Consider the following 17162-nt stretch of genomic DNA (forward strand, 5'->3'; position numbering starts at 1 on the left):
TAGTAAGATGTATAGTGTGTAATAGATAATGTACATATATTTCTATAATATTGGTGTAATATATAGTAGCCCACATGTCAGCTTGAGCCAAAGGAAAATGTGCAAATTTTTTGACTGCATTTTAATTTGTTTGGCTTTATCAACTGCAATAACCAGTAATCAAAGTGCCTACACCACAGTAATGCATTGCACTAAATGGGTTTCCCAGATGTAGTTCTGCAGGATATCCCTCTAAATATAGGTGAGGTTGTGCACACTTGAATACCACGTAATGGCCTGCATGTTATGTGCATGTTCTAATGTCAAACTCGTGCGTGACTGCTACGGCCGCAGGTTCAAATCCTGCCTCGGGCATGGATGTGTGTGATGTCCTTAGGTTAGTTAGGTTTAAGTAGTTCTAAGTTCTAGGGGACTGATGACCACAGATGTTAAGTCCCATAGTGCTTAGAGCCATTTCAAATCCCATCCGTTATCAACCAGTGTAGTGGAGAGGGTGTCATTGATATTAATAGGTGGTGTATAATACCCTTTCCGCCTTGTGTAGTAGGCTTATAAATGCATCTGCATCTATATTCCGTGTGAATTACATTGCCACTTAATGTTAGCAGGTTATCAAATTAAAACCCAAGGTTAGTGTTCAATAGGAAAATTAGGGAATTAATTCGAGTTCTCTTTTCTTCTGTTTCCACTCCATATTGTGAGCTACAGGTGGGAGGCTGCTTTCCAGCTCGCCTTGGTAGTGCTTGGCTGAGCTTAGTTCCCACAAACAGATACCATGGCCTGCTTCTCCATGTGTAGTTGCAAGAGGAACAAGGAATTCCAATGCTATGACTGATGGGTGGACTCTGTAAGGCGCTGACAGAGGTCACATTGATGTGCTTGGAAGGTGTGAAGCAGACAGTTACTAACCACGTGGCCTGCTTCTCCACAGGTAGTTGCAAATAGCAACGGCTGCATGTGGGGTAGGGAGGTAATCTCCACATCTATCATGATGCATTTTTGGTGGCAATGTATGATGTACTGCAGCATGTGATTCTAGTGCTTGCTACAACTCCCATTTCTTGAGAAAAATGCAGTTAATACTTTCAGAATTCATCAGAAGGAACTAAAAGTGACCTGCTGTTTGTACCACACACATGGCCTATTAATGATGTCCGCATGAAACTTTGCATAGAGTGGAAGGGGTAAATGGTGGCTTCAGCATAAGATCGGATTAGGAAAGGATGGAGAAGGAAAGCGACCAAGCCCTTTTGAAGGAACCATCCTAGGAGAGGATTTAGGAAAATCATGGAAAACCTGAATCAGGAAAATATATCCTGAGTGATGTGAATATAAAATTCCTAGGTGTCAGTTGTACCCACATTTGTCTTTGTATTCTCTATCACACTGTAGGTCACTAATGTCTGGTTGTAGATCAGAACAAATCTCTTCGAGAAGAGGGGAAAACAGGTCAAGATCACTTTATAATGCCATCAAGTCTTAAAACGTTGCTCAGGTTCTTCCTCGTGGACGACTAAAATATGTGAATAATGTTGAAAGTCGTTGTTGACAACAGCATCGAGAACAGACGATAATTTAGTAAAATTAGCTTGATTTCTTTTTTTTAGGTGTCATTATGCGCGTCTATCGTTTTGTGTAAAAAGGTGGTATTCTTCACACAGGGGATTAAGAATCGAAGACGTTGTTGATATTACACATGGCCGAATCACAATTGTTGCTATTACATGGCACCGCTGTCAAAGCTGACCCTCCTATATTTCATAATTGGCGCTCTTCCGATGTTGTCACGACCGCATGGTGCACGTGCATTTCCCTCACTCCCTTCCATGCCGCAAATGCTCTGCTCTGCTAGAGCAGACACGAGTGCTCACGCTCAAAATATGCGAGTTGTTAAGCCTTGGTCTAGCAATATTCACAAGGAATGTTACTTGAAATGGCGAAACTTTGAGATTCAGTATAACACTCTGTTACCATCTTCCAAGGAATGAAGAAGCGGATTGAAATGAAGCTTATATTTGGACTAATACGCTTACTTGATGAGATATTATTTCTTGGTCTCACAAAAATAGTGATTCAAATAACGGAGATATCCTCCAAATATTAGAGCTCTTGAGCAGGGCTTAATTTCAGCTTTTAACGCTCAGGAACGGCGTTACAGCCCCTGCCAGGGAATTTTTGTGAACTCACTGGAGATTTCAAATACTACACGTGGATTAAATTGCAAAGTTGTAACTATAAAATGCCACTGCACTGGCGCTAGTGAACGTGACAATGGGTGAGCAATATGATGGGATATGTAGGGGCTTGGAGTTTTAGCAAGATACTGTGTGTGTGTGTGTGTGTGTGTGTGTGTGTGTGTGTGTGTGTGCAATATACTCAAGATTAGCTAAGCTTCATTCCGAAGTTGTGATCGGTACATATCGCCGTTTGTTTAAGACTGCCAGCAACCTCAGTGATCTAGTAGCATGCCGACATCTTGTAATATGTGTCAGTGAGAAAAATATCGTTAGAAGTGTTGAAATATGGGTGTCTGTATAATGTGCTTTCACAAAAATCTTCTTTCATCTATCCTCCTGATCAACTGCGCACACGGTGCACACATGGCTAAAAGTTGGCCAATACATAAACATCCTTCCCCTCACATCCCTTTGACTATGGCACTTTTCCTTTTTCCCTGCCCCATACTCTTGTTAGAACATTGTCAGCCTTCAACTTATCTTGGATTACCTACACAGCAGAGGGGAGCTACCAAAGGGGGCTATTTGTAACTCTCAGAGGCCAAGAGATTTTACAGAAAAAAAGTAGAAGAAGCTAAAAGGATGGGAAATGATAGATTCATAAGAAAAGTCTCTAATCCGTGCAAAGCAGCCTAGCCTCTAGTAAATGAACATAGCAAGCCTATTTCCTCTTCTAATGCCTGCAGTCATGATGACTTCAATGACTACTTTATCAAAGTTATAGAAAACACCGTTGCTGAAATCTCAGACTTGGTTATAGATCCTCCGAAACATGGAAAAAGTACATGCAAATGACATAGTGAAAATAGTAAAATCTTGCAAAACTTTGGAGAGACAATATATCTACGGGATGTCCTGCACTGTCCTAAAGAAAATTATTGGAGAAATAGCACAGTGATTAGCAACAGCTATAAACAACTGCCTATCTGCAGGAGTTTTACCAGATTTCTTGAAACTTCCAAGGACAGTACCAGTTTACATAAAAGCAAACCCAGATAATGTGTCAGATTTTAGGCCAATATAAATCATTCCTATACTAGCAAAGTGACTGAATCCATCATGAATGATGAGATCCTAACTTATTTGCAAGAAACCAATTTCTTCAAAGATGCACAACACGGATTCCGGGAGGGAGAGTCCTGTTCCTCGGCAGCATTAGACTTATTAAGAAAAGTACAGCTTTACCAGAGGTCGCAGCTAGGCCAAGAACTATTTTGCTACACCAGGCACATGATCGTAAATAGTTGCGGCAGATATATCCGCTAAACAGGCTTTATAGGGCGGCGAACCACCGATAAAGGGCAGTTCGCTGCACTGCTTGGAAGTATACAGAAGCTGCCACGTTAGCAGCTGCGGCAAGCACCTCTTCTAGCTGGCTGATCTCTTGCCAGTTGACTTGGTAAAATCGATGAACTTCTTGACAATGTAGAATTGTTTGATTGTGATCTCTCCCCATGAAAAGTCGGGTCTTTTCTGTTATTATTATTTGTTATTGTATATTGGTGACTATCCACAGTTGGGAAGGCTCTGTTGTTCTTTTGGAGATTAGATTATTGTTTCATTTTGGTTTGGTGAGTCCACTAAATTGTTTCGGACTTGTGTTTTTCACATTTCTATTCTGCTAGGGCAAATACTTCCGTCATTATAAGACTTTGTTGTTGTTAATTACAAAGAACCTGTTCTGTTCCTATTGCAATATATATATATATATATATATATATATATATATATATATATATATATATATATATATATATATAAGGCTGTTCAGAGTTTTGCTGAAGATAAGATGAGTGCTATTAAGGAGGAATTAAGATGGAATTACGCCTATCATGCAACACAAATTGGGTTATGGGGGCAGGAGACACTTGACTGTGTCTGCTTCCAAACATATATACCAGGCATGTCTAAAATGAGCTCCTGTGCTTGAAGAAAACGACAGACATACACTCCTGGAAATGGAAAAAAGAACACATTGACACCGGTGTGTCAGACACACCATACTTGCTCCGGACACTGGGAGAGGGCTGTACAAGCAATGATCACACGCACGGCACAGCGGACACACCAGGAACCGCAGTGTTGGCCGTCGAATGGCGCTAGCTGCGCAGCATTTGTGCACCGCCGCCGTCAGTGTCAGCCAGTTTGCCGTGGCATACGGAGCTCCATCGCAGTCTTTAACACTGGTAGCATGCCGCGACAGCGTGGACGTGAACCGTATGTGCAGTTGACGGACTTTGAGCGAGGGCGTATAGTGGGCATGCGGGAGGCCGGGTGGAGGTACTGCCGAATTGCTCAACACGTGGGGCGTGAGGTCTCCACAGTACATCGATGTGGTCGCCAGTGGTCGGCGGAAGGTGCACGTGCCCGTCGACCTGGGACCGGACTGCAGCGACGCACGGATGCACGCCAAGACCGTAGGATCCTACGCAGTGCCGTAGGGGACCGCACCGCCACTTCCCAGCAAATTAGGGACACTGTTGCTCCTGGGCTATCGGCGGGGACCATTCGCAACCGTCTCCATGAAGCTGGGCTACGGTCCCGCACAACGTTAGGCCGTCTTCCGCTCACGCCCCAACATCGTGCAGCCCGCCTCCAGTGGTGTCGCGACAGGCGTGAATGGAGGGACGAATGGAGACGTGTCGTCTTCAGTAATGAGAGTCGCTTCTGCCTTGGTGCCAATGATGGTCGTATGCGTGTTTGGCGCCGTGCAGGTGAGCGCCACAATCAGGACTACATACGACCGAGGCACACAGGGCCAACACCCGGCATCATGGTGTGGGGAGCGATCTCCTACACTGGCCGTACACCTCTGGTGATCGTCGAGGGGACACTGAATAGTGCACGGTACATCCAAACCGTCATCGAACCCACCGTTCTACCATTCCTAGACCGGCAAGGGAACTTGCTGTTCCAACAGGACAATGCACGTCCGCATGTATCCCGTGCCACCCAACGTGCTCTAGAAGGTGTAAGTCAACTAACCTGGCCAGCAAGATCTCCGGATCTGTCCCCCATTGAGCATGTTTGGGACTGGATGAAGCGTCGTCTCACGCAGTCTGCACGTCCAGCACGAACGCTGGTCCAACTGAGGCGCCAGGTGGAAATTGAATGGCAAGCCGTTCCACAGGACTACATCCAGCATCTCTACGATCGTCTCCATGGGAGAATAGCAGCCTGCATTGCTGCGAAAGGTGGATATACACTGTACTAGTGCCGACATTGTGCATGCTCTGTTGCCTGTGTCTATGTGCCTGAGTTTCTGTCAATGTGATCATGTGATGTATCTGACCCCAGGAATGTGTCAATAAAGTTTCTCCTTCCTGGGACAATGAATTCACGGTGTTCTTATTTCAATTTCCAGGAGTGTAGCATCTGGTTAAAATTGTACACTGTCGGAACAGAAACTGGGTTGAAAAAAATGCACAGAGGTTGTGTGGTAAAAATTCTCTAATTTCTCATTCAACTTAAAAGTAATTTTACATTTTCATAAGCAGACAAAGCAACACTATTTTCACCCATCATCTTCTTCTTCTTGAGTCGATGAGGAGCAGGACACCTGTAGAATTCCAGGTCTTGAATAGCAGCAAACTTGAAGATTCAACACATCCATGAGATATTCTCCTTTCCCTTCCTGTAGATGATGGTATCTGTGTGCTCGAATAACCGAAGCGACGTTACCATATCTTTGTAGGGCATGTGAAGCTTATCCCAGTGAATTATGGTAGAAATGTCTTAACCACTTTGCACTCTTCTGTGTCTTAGCACACTTCACATACTTGAAAAACCTGATTGATGCAATGTTTGCTGAGAACGTCTTTATTATTCCTACATCTTCTGTGTACACTACGAATGCAACATTTTTAAATATGAACTGTTTATGCTCACAATCATAGGACCCCTGAGCTCTGCAATGATGTTCACACCATGAGATGCCACTGTGGAATGCTCTAGGTATGGTGCAACACCTGTTCATTTATGCAGCTCATTGCACAACACAGGTGAACGGGCAGTAGTTGATCATATGGTCATGTAGAACTGAAGTATATTTGGCAGTGTATCTGGGAAATTTGTCGAAGATTCAGATTCGGTTCCCACATCGCCGCCAGGGTGACAGAGCGGTTCTAGACGCTACAGTCTGGAACAGCGCGACCGCCACGGTCGCAGGTTCGAATCCTCCCTCAGGCATGGATGTGTGTGATGTCCTTAGGTCAGTTAGGTTTAAGTAGTTCTAAGTTCTAGGGGACTGATGACCTCGGAAGTTAAGTCCCATAGTACTCGGAGACATTTTTTGAGTTTGCACATCTATAGGTCCAGACTTCATTATCTCATTCTGTTTCAACCAGTCTATTATGATGATTGGTGATAGCTCCATGAACTGACCCCCTCATCCTTCTTCTTCAGCACTTTTATAGTAAGAAGCATGAAACCACACATACATGTCATATGCTAGGCTGTACAAATTTTCATCACAGTGCAGGTGTAATTTGTCATATGAGTAGAATTCTGAATTCAGGTAGGCTTTGGCATCAGTTAACTTGCAGTTGTCAGACACAGGGAAATCATTTGCTATATTCCTTCTTATATCAGTTTGAAACCCAAGTTTGATGAATCTGGGTGTTTCTAGCTGTGAGTTTAATAGCCCATGTTTGTCTGCTTGTAGTTGGTAGCACTGAGTGCTCGAAAACCTCCCATGAGCGAAATGTTAGTGAGAGAAATGTACCTCAATTTAGGACTTTTCAGAGCTTCAAACACTCCTCGCTTGATACACTGGTATGAGGAATTTTCCATATTACCTTGCTGATTGTGATCATGTTCTTCCCTTGAGCTTCTTGAATGTATGTATTATTATCCATCACACTCTGTACCAGAATGAGTTCCTGTTTAGCATTCATAATAATCAGCCTCATGTCCTCAAAGTAGCCCATCAACATTTTTAGAGGTATGCATGCAGTAAATCGCTTGTACTCTGCAACTGTTCTATCCTATGGATCGTCTATGAACCATTCCACATTTTCTAAACCATTCAAATCAGTGGGTGATGCAGAGACATACGTTTTAAGGTTTGGTGTTATGCCAACATTCTGTGCACGGTTGACCTCAGACCCATTGAGTTCACATGGTATATCCTGAAACAGGAATGCTAAGGTGTTACATGTAAGGTTGGATCCCACTGTATGCTGCTATCAGTTTCCTTCAGTGACTCCTCCAAATGTATGAAACCCTTGCATGGAGCGTCAGTGCATTTTAATGCTGGATGACAATCCTACTTTCATGATTCTTATGAAATGTGGTTGAAGCGTAACGTTTAGTGAGAAGTATTCCTGACATCTAATTCACTCATGATACTGGACTGGTTATATTGAGTGAGGACGTCACTGTGAGGTTCAAGCCAACTGATTTAAGAAACTTGTTGTTCGCAAGTGATATCACTTTGAGGTTTCATGGCAAAGTGACGAGCTTCGGATTGCACACACTGATTTTATACCATACGCCCATCCTGCCTTAAATGTAATCGTAAAATGATTTCCTCACCACGAAAGTCAACAAGTCGATTATTCTGGTCCACAATACACAACTCCAAATAATCCAATGTCTGAACTGTCACTGGAATGTATATTGCATTAGTAGGAGTCTTGACAATCGTATACCCTGTTGCAGCTGAGGGTAAGAATCCATAAATAGAATGAATGATGCTGTCATTGAGATAGGAGTTCATTGAAATCTTACACTCAACTCGGATTGTGCTGACCAGTAATATGTTCACGGTCTGATCTCACTTGTAAAATTTATTAGGATCCTTCTTCAAAACCTGCCCTTTTGTGAAAGCTGGTAGGCGCCCTATTGAACCTTTCTGGTTAAAGTAAGTCGTTGCAATTACAATCCTTATTTCAGATTTAAGTGTACTGATGTTTGCATGTAGCTCAGTACCTTTTCCAGCCTGTTTTAAGACTTTGTTTAAATAATTGATATCTTATGCACCCTGTTCTATTTCCACAATGTCTTTTTCACCATAGGTATCCAGATGCAGTTTCTTGTTAGTCTCGGTGATATTTGGGACGCTGTTGTACGTCTCCAGTCCTATCAATGCAATACTCCAGTCACCAATCCTCAAATCAATTGGCGCGAAGTAATTTGCAAGCAACACAGATATTCGTTCTTTTAATGTCAAAGTGTACAACATTGCATCTCAACCTTAACTGATGGAGGAATGTTTAAAGCTCCTCCTTATATATTCTGCTTCTTCTTCTTTTTCCCTGTAAACGTCAAGAGAAACACAATTCACAGATGCCCGCAGAGGTGTGTATCAAAATCCTCTTAGTGCTGAAAACTGTAGAGCACACATCTTCTGCGTGTGAAGTATCGTTGTAATTCTTCTTTCGGTTGCTGGTCATTAAATGAGTCGAAATAGTAGACGGTATCAGCATTTTTCATAACATATGACACCCAGTGGTTGCCGCGACCTCCAGCATCATCTAAATTCCCAATACCACATTCACCAGTTTTCCACATAGTCTTTGGTAACTTATCCCTCATAAAAGCAGCACAGAATTTTGAAATGTTCAATTTTTTTCTAACAGACTTAAGAAGGACAGTATTTGTGAGTGGTCGATCTGGTAGGACTGCTAATGGGCTTCTTTTATTTATTTATGAATAGGCCAAGCTCTTTTCTGTGCGGTTTCAATTATAATCCTTTTCTGATGGCTGCAGCTTCCATCATGTGGTTATGTCTTCTTGCCTCTTGTAACTGAGCTTGGGAGTCTTGTGCGTTCTTGACTGTTTGAGCAATAGCTGCACCACCACCAGTAAGGGATTATACCGCCGAGAGTGCTGGGATGAGGAATGGAAGGAAACTGCCAGTCATCTTGGGTACTGGTAGAACTCGAGATGCTTTAACTGATCGTCTTTTTCTTCTTCCTGCTTCAGAACATTTTTAGTTATATATAGCTGCTAGGATACAGTTCTTGAAACAGCTCTGCTTCCCACCCTTCTCCTCCTTCTTGTTTAGTGCACAACGTGCAGCATTCATAACTTGCTTGGAATTCATCACTTCTAAAACCAACTTAATTTTTCATGCGTGGTTTTATCAAATGCAAATGCTGCAATGTGTTGACCTATACCAATGCCATTTCTTCTGTGTATCGCCATAGCCTTATCATCTTAAATCCTGTCTGCAATGTGACGACTTGAGCGATCTTTATTTGCAGCATGTGCAAGGTCATGTTCCATACATGCTTCGTCGAGCAGATTAACCCCTGTATCACCTCACGCCAAGCGTTTCTGAAGCTTAGTTCCAGGTCCACAGCAGTTACATGCCGGAGTGTGTAATTCCACTGCTAGTTTGTCTCTAATGCTTCTCCTAGCATCCATGTTATGCTACTGCGGTGGTTGTGGACTGTGCGTCCCCATTATATAGCAAGTCATTTCAATCAATCCAACTGTTTTGTGTTGCAGGAAAACCAAGCCATTTGACTAGCGCTCTATTTCCCTGACGTCTTATGACTCTCTCCACGAGAAACACATCAGCTTCTGAGCTTCTCTGAAACTCCTCGGTATAGAAGCAGCCCGAAATTTCTTCGTTCTTACTATCCTTCTAGATATAAGTTCTAGGATTCGTTCTTCGCATCTTCGATACTCTGTCGACGAATTCGTTAGGTATGATCTCTCAAATACTGTCTTGTGTTTTGAGATACGTATCAAATCACCTGTCTGCATGGGACCAGCATTTTAATGCAATAGTGCACCATATCCATGAGTCCATTATCACGAACATCAATTGTTCTCATTTTTATTGTGCTATATTTGGTTCGATTATAGTGGGCAATTATTTCTTCTGTCCATCTGCGTGAGCCACGAAGGTTTAAACGCATTCACATTCGACCTTTTATTGCTGTTCAGATGCACCACGATACTTGCCTTTGCGTGGGTGAATGTTGAGTAGTGACGTATTCCATACCGCTGCATCACGGTCTCGAAATACTTACCGTAAAACTCTCCACCATGATCGGTTTGGAGGATGTCTCGACATTGATTTTTCCCTGTCTGTAGCAAACGCTCAAACACATCTGCGACATTTCTACCCATTTTTGTTTCAACAGGTAATGCCCAGGTAAATTTGGCGTATGTCTCAATAACCATTAAATATATTTGAATCCATTTTTCTCATGTAAATATTCCCTGATATCTAAAAGATCAGCCTGCCATAAGTCATCCAAACCTTTAATCGTAACATACCTACGAGGGTATGTTTTGCGTGATGGTTTGTGCAGTTCTCAAACTAGTCTCCATACTTGATACTTGATACCTCTCTCCCTAAGCTCAGAGATTCGAATGAGCTGTATTACCTGCAGCAGCTGATTCTACGAGCAGCCATAATCGATCTATTAGCTCGCCGGGGTCGTCAAATATATAAACTGCGGTATTGGATTGTTCACTGCTTTATGCTCTACGTCAATACCATCACTGCTGCTGCTGTTGTCGTTTTCACCTTCAAATATTGGTTTTATAATTGTTTTATATTCCTTGTTGCTCACGCTTCTTGCGATATTATGTACATCAGTTCAAAAATGGTTCAAATGGCTCTGAGCACTATGGGACTCAACTGCTGTGGTCATTAGTCCCCTAGAACTTAGAACTACTTAAACCTAACTAACCTAAGGACATCACACACATCCATGCCCGAGGCAGGATTCGAACCTGCGACCGTAGCAGTCGCACGGTTCCGGACTGCGCGCCTAGAACCGCGAGACCACCGCGGCCGGCCATGTACATCAGTCAAATGCAGTATTTCGCGGTACATTTCCCTGGCATTAACTGAATAATTTATAGGTTTTTTGGTAGGTATTGGAAAAATAACATCCATTAAGCCAAGTGTTCTCTCAAACCGCCTTTCACCAATCTGTATCATGTCATCAGCTACATTTATAGGCTGCATGCCCAAATTTACGGTTTTCCCTTGCTAACGCAGAAAGTTCTATCTATCTGACCAGGGGCGTGATGGATAATGAACTCGTCAATGGCAACAGCATCGTTATCTTGTGCTTTTATTTTTGCTGAGAGCTGCCTGAGAGATTCAGTAACCGGCTTGAAAGTCTCTCTTAATGTTTGCTGTCGATCCATATGCCCTAACCTTAGCAACCGCAATTTCTCTCGAACCTCTTTCCACGCTCGAATGATTTTCTGCTTCGTTGGCATCTCATTGTATACGAATCCGACGTCTGTGCAGCTTGAGGCTTTATATATCCGCTTATTATGTGCCTGTCCCCCTTCTGTACAACAAGGACCTTTACATTTATTTTCTCCTCAATAGCCTTGACCTTTTCGGTTAAGTCGGTTACTTTCTCACCTATTTCATTAACTAACTCATTTAATGCATTGGCCATTCTCTGTAGAGTCTGGTAATACGTCTCTAGTTCCCTGCGCTCACCTCCAACTTTGTGCACAATAGCCTGGGTTTTGGCATCCATTTAAAACGAATGTTCTGTCTGTGTACAGCCATTCTCTCGGGCTGAGAGCTAGACATGGGCGTATACTGATGTACTCACGTCTCTTACTGGGCTACATGTACAGAAACTCTTGAAAGTTTCGCCTGTACCTAACATCACTCAGTTTTCTTGTTTAATAAATAACGAGAAACCCATATGCGAATGATTCTAGCAGTCAGCACATATCTCTACAAAATCATTGAACAACATGTCAGTTCATACATGTGCTTGGTAAGTGTGTTCAGATTCAAAGTGTCTCGCCTGAAGGCTATAATGAGGTTTGCATTGTCCCTAACCAACTGTTTTGGGAATCTGTACTTTTTGGCTTAGATAAAATACATCGGCACTCATATGATGACAGAAACAGAATTTCTTTCGAATTTGGTCTTGGTTTTCCTCAGCAACATCGTCAAATATGAACACAGTGTTTTGCTTTACTTTTTTAGGTGGGGGCATACCACTGCTTTCACGGACTGTCGTGTATGAAACACCTTTTACAACGTGCAGTCTCTCCTGTAATGCCTGGTCTTGGGCTGAAACAGTGTTGAAATCGGACTTCATCTACATGTGTTAGCAGTGTCATGAAGACATTACTCTTGCGACAGTCGGGCAGACCTACAATAATTGCTCATATATTATCAGGAAGGGGTATTACATTCTTCTTCTTCAGGTCTTCTTTTGCATCTTCATAGGACCAGTCACTGTCACCACAGTCCTTGTGATGAGGATGTTTCACCCACCGTGTCAAAAACTATTTGTGACGAGGGCCACTTGAATTTCAAAATTAACCGTCTGACATACAATCAAATGCTGCACACTCACAGGATGAAACACCGATTGTGGTTCCTCATTTTTGTGGCGCTATGTCCACTAAAATAGGAAGAGTCCAGGGTAGAAGGGTTGTAAGACCGATTTTTCCTCCTCCTAAGATGATGCGCCTTGTTAAGGACAGTGTCTGCCTCCGGGTCCCTGGAATTTATATCATCCTCTGTGAGTGAGGAAGTAGCTATATAAGTCAGATCATTAATACTGTTCCCGACTGCTGAGCAGAACACTAACGGCATATTAAAAATAGAGAACTAGAGAAATAGGCAATTGTGGAGCACAGCCTCACTAACAAACGTAAAATACTGTTTGATGAAAGAAAAATCTTGTTCCATGCCTCCACATACTGGGATTCTGTTATTAAGGAAGCTGTTGAAATAACAGTGTGCCAGAAGAACTTTAACCATGATAGCAGATATTATCTGAGCAAATGGAAACGAGCACTCGATACAGGCAAGCAGCAGGTACATTCCTTGCAGTGTGTACATTATCAGGGAAGTGATGGTGCCACCAGTGCAGACACTGACACCGTCAGTGATAGCAGTATGTAATCACTGACCAATCAGAAGCCATCCACAGGCTATATAAGGCTACTACAGCAGCGAATATCCCCACTATCATGCAACACACCAATACCTTGGTTGTTCCACTCATCGCCAGTCTCCAGGATTTGGGGCAGTTACGTCCCCCCCCCCCTCCCGCTTTGACATCAACACTTCAATCACACAGCACAAGACATTAAACTTGCCCTCGGCTCAAAACATAACATAGCCCCTGGTGATGACTGTGTCACCTACCAGCACCTCAAAAAATGCCCCTCCTTCCTGACTGTCCTTGCTGATTTATACAAAGTCAGCCTCTTCACACTGACCTGTGGAAGACTTCCCACATCCTCTTGTTCCCCAAACCGAACAAACACCCTTCTGCCAAGTCTTCCTATCATCTCATCTTCCTCATCTCCGTCTTCAGTAAGGTCTTTTATTCCATCCTCTCCTGTTGTATCCATCACCATCTTAATCAACACCACCTCCTCCTCCTTATCCAGTGTGGCTTCCAACCCTCCTTTTCCGCCAAAGACCAACTCTTTACCCTCATTGACTTTCTCTCCCTCTAACTTAACTCCCATTGCTCTGCCATTTTTGTTTCCCTTGAACTACGAAATGCTTATGACCGCATCTGGAATCTTGGTCTCCTCTTTAAAACTCCAATCCTACACCCTGCCTATCAGTTTTGTCCATCTGGTGGCTTCCTTCCTCTCTTACCGTCCTTCCTATGTCACCCTCCATGATACCAACTCCCGTATCTTCTATCCCACCGCTGGTGTCCCCCAAGGCTCTGTCCTCTCCCTTCTCCCCTATCTCCTGTACACTGCCGATTAACCCAAGCCACCCCACCTGTACACCTCCTCCAATATGCTGATGATATGGTCTTCCTGGATCTCTATCCTACCCTTCAACGGTTCCAACGCACCCTCCAGATCTACGATAGCAATCTCACTTCCCGCACCCGGGTTCCCGGGTTTGATCCCCGGCGGGCTGTTGGCTGATGTCCTTAGGTTAGTTAGGTTTAAGTAGTTTTAAGTTCTAGGGGACTGATGACCATAGATGTTAAGTCCCATAGTGCTCAGAGCCATTTGAACCATTTGAACTAACCCTCAAGATCCACCTTGACCAGTTCACTATTTGGTGCAACCAGTTGTTCCTTGGTATCAAACTCTCCAAGACCTAGGCAATCATCATAGGCTGCACCACCTACTCCTTCCATTTTATGATTTCTACTAAAGCGTTGATGGTTGTCCCAACCAGCTCACCCCCACCCTGAGATACTTTTGCCTCACCCTCGACTGTCACCTCACCTGGCCCCTCATCTCCTAACCATCCAGCAGAAAGCCCATACCCACCTCCACCTCTTGAAATTCCTGTCCGGCTGGACATGGGGATTTTCATGTTTCCACCATCCTCCACACCTACAAATCCCTCATCCATCTTATCCTCTGTTATACCAGCATTGCCTTGATCTCCACCCCTCCCCCCAGCCCCCACCTTTACAAGGCCATCCAAATCCTTGAATACTATGCGCTCCACCTTGCCATCCGTATCTGCTTTCCTTCCCTCACATGGCTCCTGTACGTCATACTCTTCCCCCGCCTCCTCCTTTTCCTCCAACATATCCGCATCCTTTACACTGTCTGCAGGCTTGATCTCCCCCACCCCTGGTGCCCTCCTTCCTCTCCACCCTCTGCCCATTTCTGCGCCTCTATAAATGTATCTCCCTTCTCTCCACCTCCACACCCTCCATACCCTCCATCACAGCAATTTCCAGTACATCCCCCTCGTGGATGATGAACTTTGCCATGACATCTACCCTTCCTTCCAACTGTAGCCTGGCCTTGTTCCCCCCTCCCTCCCCAGGCCCCCCTTTCCACTCCCCTCCTTCCCACAGAGCAATTATTTCTCCTTCCCCCCCCCCCCCCCGAGTCTTTACACTGCCTCCTTGGCTGTTTTCGTCTCCCACCCTTCCCTCTCTGCCCTCCTTCAGTGCACCCCCCATCTGTCTCCCTTCTCTTGCCCCCACTCTAGCATTGCCCCTCCCCCCTTTCTTCCCTTCTCCCTCGTATTCCTACCCCTGGAGGGTCTTCCCACTTTGTTCTTCGTCATCAGTGTGGTACGTCAGTGTTGTGTTCGGTACCATTCTACAGTGACGTCAAGTGCTGTGGTTTTAATCGCGTGCTTGACTTGTAGATAGTTTTGTTGTCCGTGTTCGTTCTGTGCTACGCCTTCTATCGCATAGTTGTTTTAATCATTCTGCAACTTTTATGCTCCAGCAATCCTTTGCCTTGTGTTCTTTTACTCCTTACAGTGTGGGGTTTTTGTGTAAAATACTTTTTTAGATTTTTGTTTCCATTTTTACACTCACCCCCTTTTGTATGCTCTCTTCCATTATGTTCCCCCTTTTTATATCTATGTTCCACCATATTTCATCCTTTATGTTGTCTTAAATGCCCTTCTGTTCTATACTTAATGTCTCTCAGCTGAAGAGCAGTGTTTATGCTGCTGCCAGCCTGCCCCAGATAAGGACATGAAATACAATAAAGAAAATAAAAAAAATTCAGTGAAGCCAGTCAGTTGCTTCTGATGATGATGATGGAGCTATCGTTGAAAGTTCAAGATTTTATCCCAAATTGGTGCGGCAAGAAAACCAAGAATGTTTTACCTATACCAGTATCTTTGGCACTCCAGTGTATATCATCTTTCCAATATTAAGGTTAGGGGGCTACCATTTAAATAAATTATAAGTAGCCGGTTTATAGGGACCATTTAAATGTGTTAAGAAATCAGGGTAATTTTCCAGAAGACAGGCCTGTTGGGGTAAAAATATTTGAAGAATGCAAAAGTGATTTTATCTGTATCTACTGTACAGTATAGAATAATGTTCTCCAACAAATGGAAAATATTTCATCACTCACTTAATTACACAGACATACATACCATGTTCACAGAGCCTGCTGTGTGAAGGAAGAGGGGAGGCCACAAATCCAATCTATACTTTGGTATACCTAAATATATAATTTCACTTTCAATTGATATTTCACTTCGATAATAATTCAAAAGACTTGCTGATGTTTTCCCTGACATGTGATACCTGTTAAATTATGCCTCAAAGGGTGCAGTTTTGAGAAGTTTTCAATTTGTATTCATCTGGAAAATAGTATAAATTGATAAAATGATGAAGGAAATTGAAAACTGTTGAATACCACAAAATCACATAAATACTGTATGGCAAACCTTATTCTTCTGACATAAGCCAACAGTAGTATAGTCTGGTCAATTCTTCTTGTGTCATGTCAGCAGGGAGTGTGAGGAATGAAGTGGTAAGTACTAGGGCCTATCATAGTGAGAGGAATGTTGTAGGTCGAAATCTCCCACAATGCTGACAACATTTTGCAGCTCGCACTACAATCTGATCACTTTCTGTGATGGAAATGACACAAGGAAGTAACAAGGTCTCGTGAAACCACATTACAGTGCATTCATGTTCACTTGTGCTACTTATTAGTAGCTATGAATGTGAAATGAAATTAAATAAATGCCACAGTGCAAGGTCAAGCCATTCACTGTGTACAACCTAGTGCAGTGCCACTTAGCGTCAGGTCATATAGACTCACAAACACGATGAATAGCATCTCAAATTGGTGCCCAATTCTACCAATGAATATGAAACTGTATCAGGGAGTATTGCTTAAAGAAAAGTTGGAGAAGCTATGTATCTCTTCCTCCCCTTTCCTCCTTTTCGACCTGCTCAGTGTCCCCATACTCTTTCGACCTCTCTCCAGCTTCTCCTCCTCCTGCCCCATTGCTTTGTCCATCTCCTCTTCCCCTTGTCTCTAACCATCTCTTGGTCACCCTCTCTCTGTCCATCTCCTCTGCCCTCTCTCTCTGTTTATCCTCCTCGACATGGTGTCTGCCTGTCTCCTCCCTCCCTCTATGTCCATCTCCTCCTCCCCCTTTCCTGTTCAGCACCTCCACCTGCTCTCTATGTGCATATTTCCTTCTCTTTCCTTCCTCTTTCTACCTCAACCCCCCTCTAGAAATCCATCTCCTGCCCATTTATCTGC

Source organism: Schistocerca gregaria, chromosome X (genome assembly GCF_023897955.1).
Source record: "Schistocerca gregaria isolate iqSchGreg1 chromosome X, iqSchGreg1.2, whole genome shotgun sequence".
Lineage (NCBI taxonomy): Eukaryota > Metazoa > Arthropoda > Insecta > Orthoptera > Acrididae > Schistocerca > Schistocerca gregaria.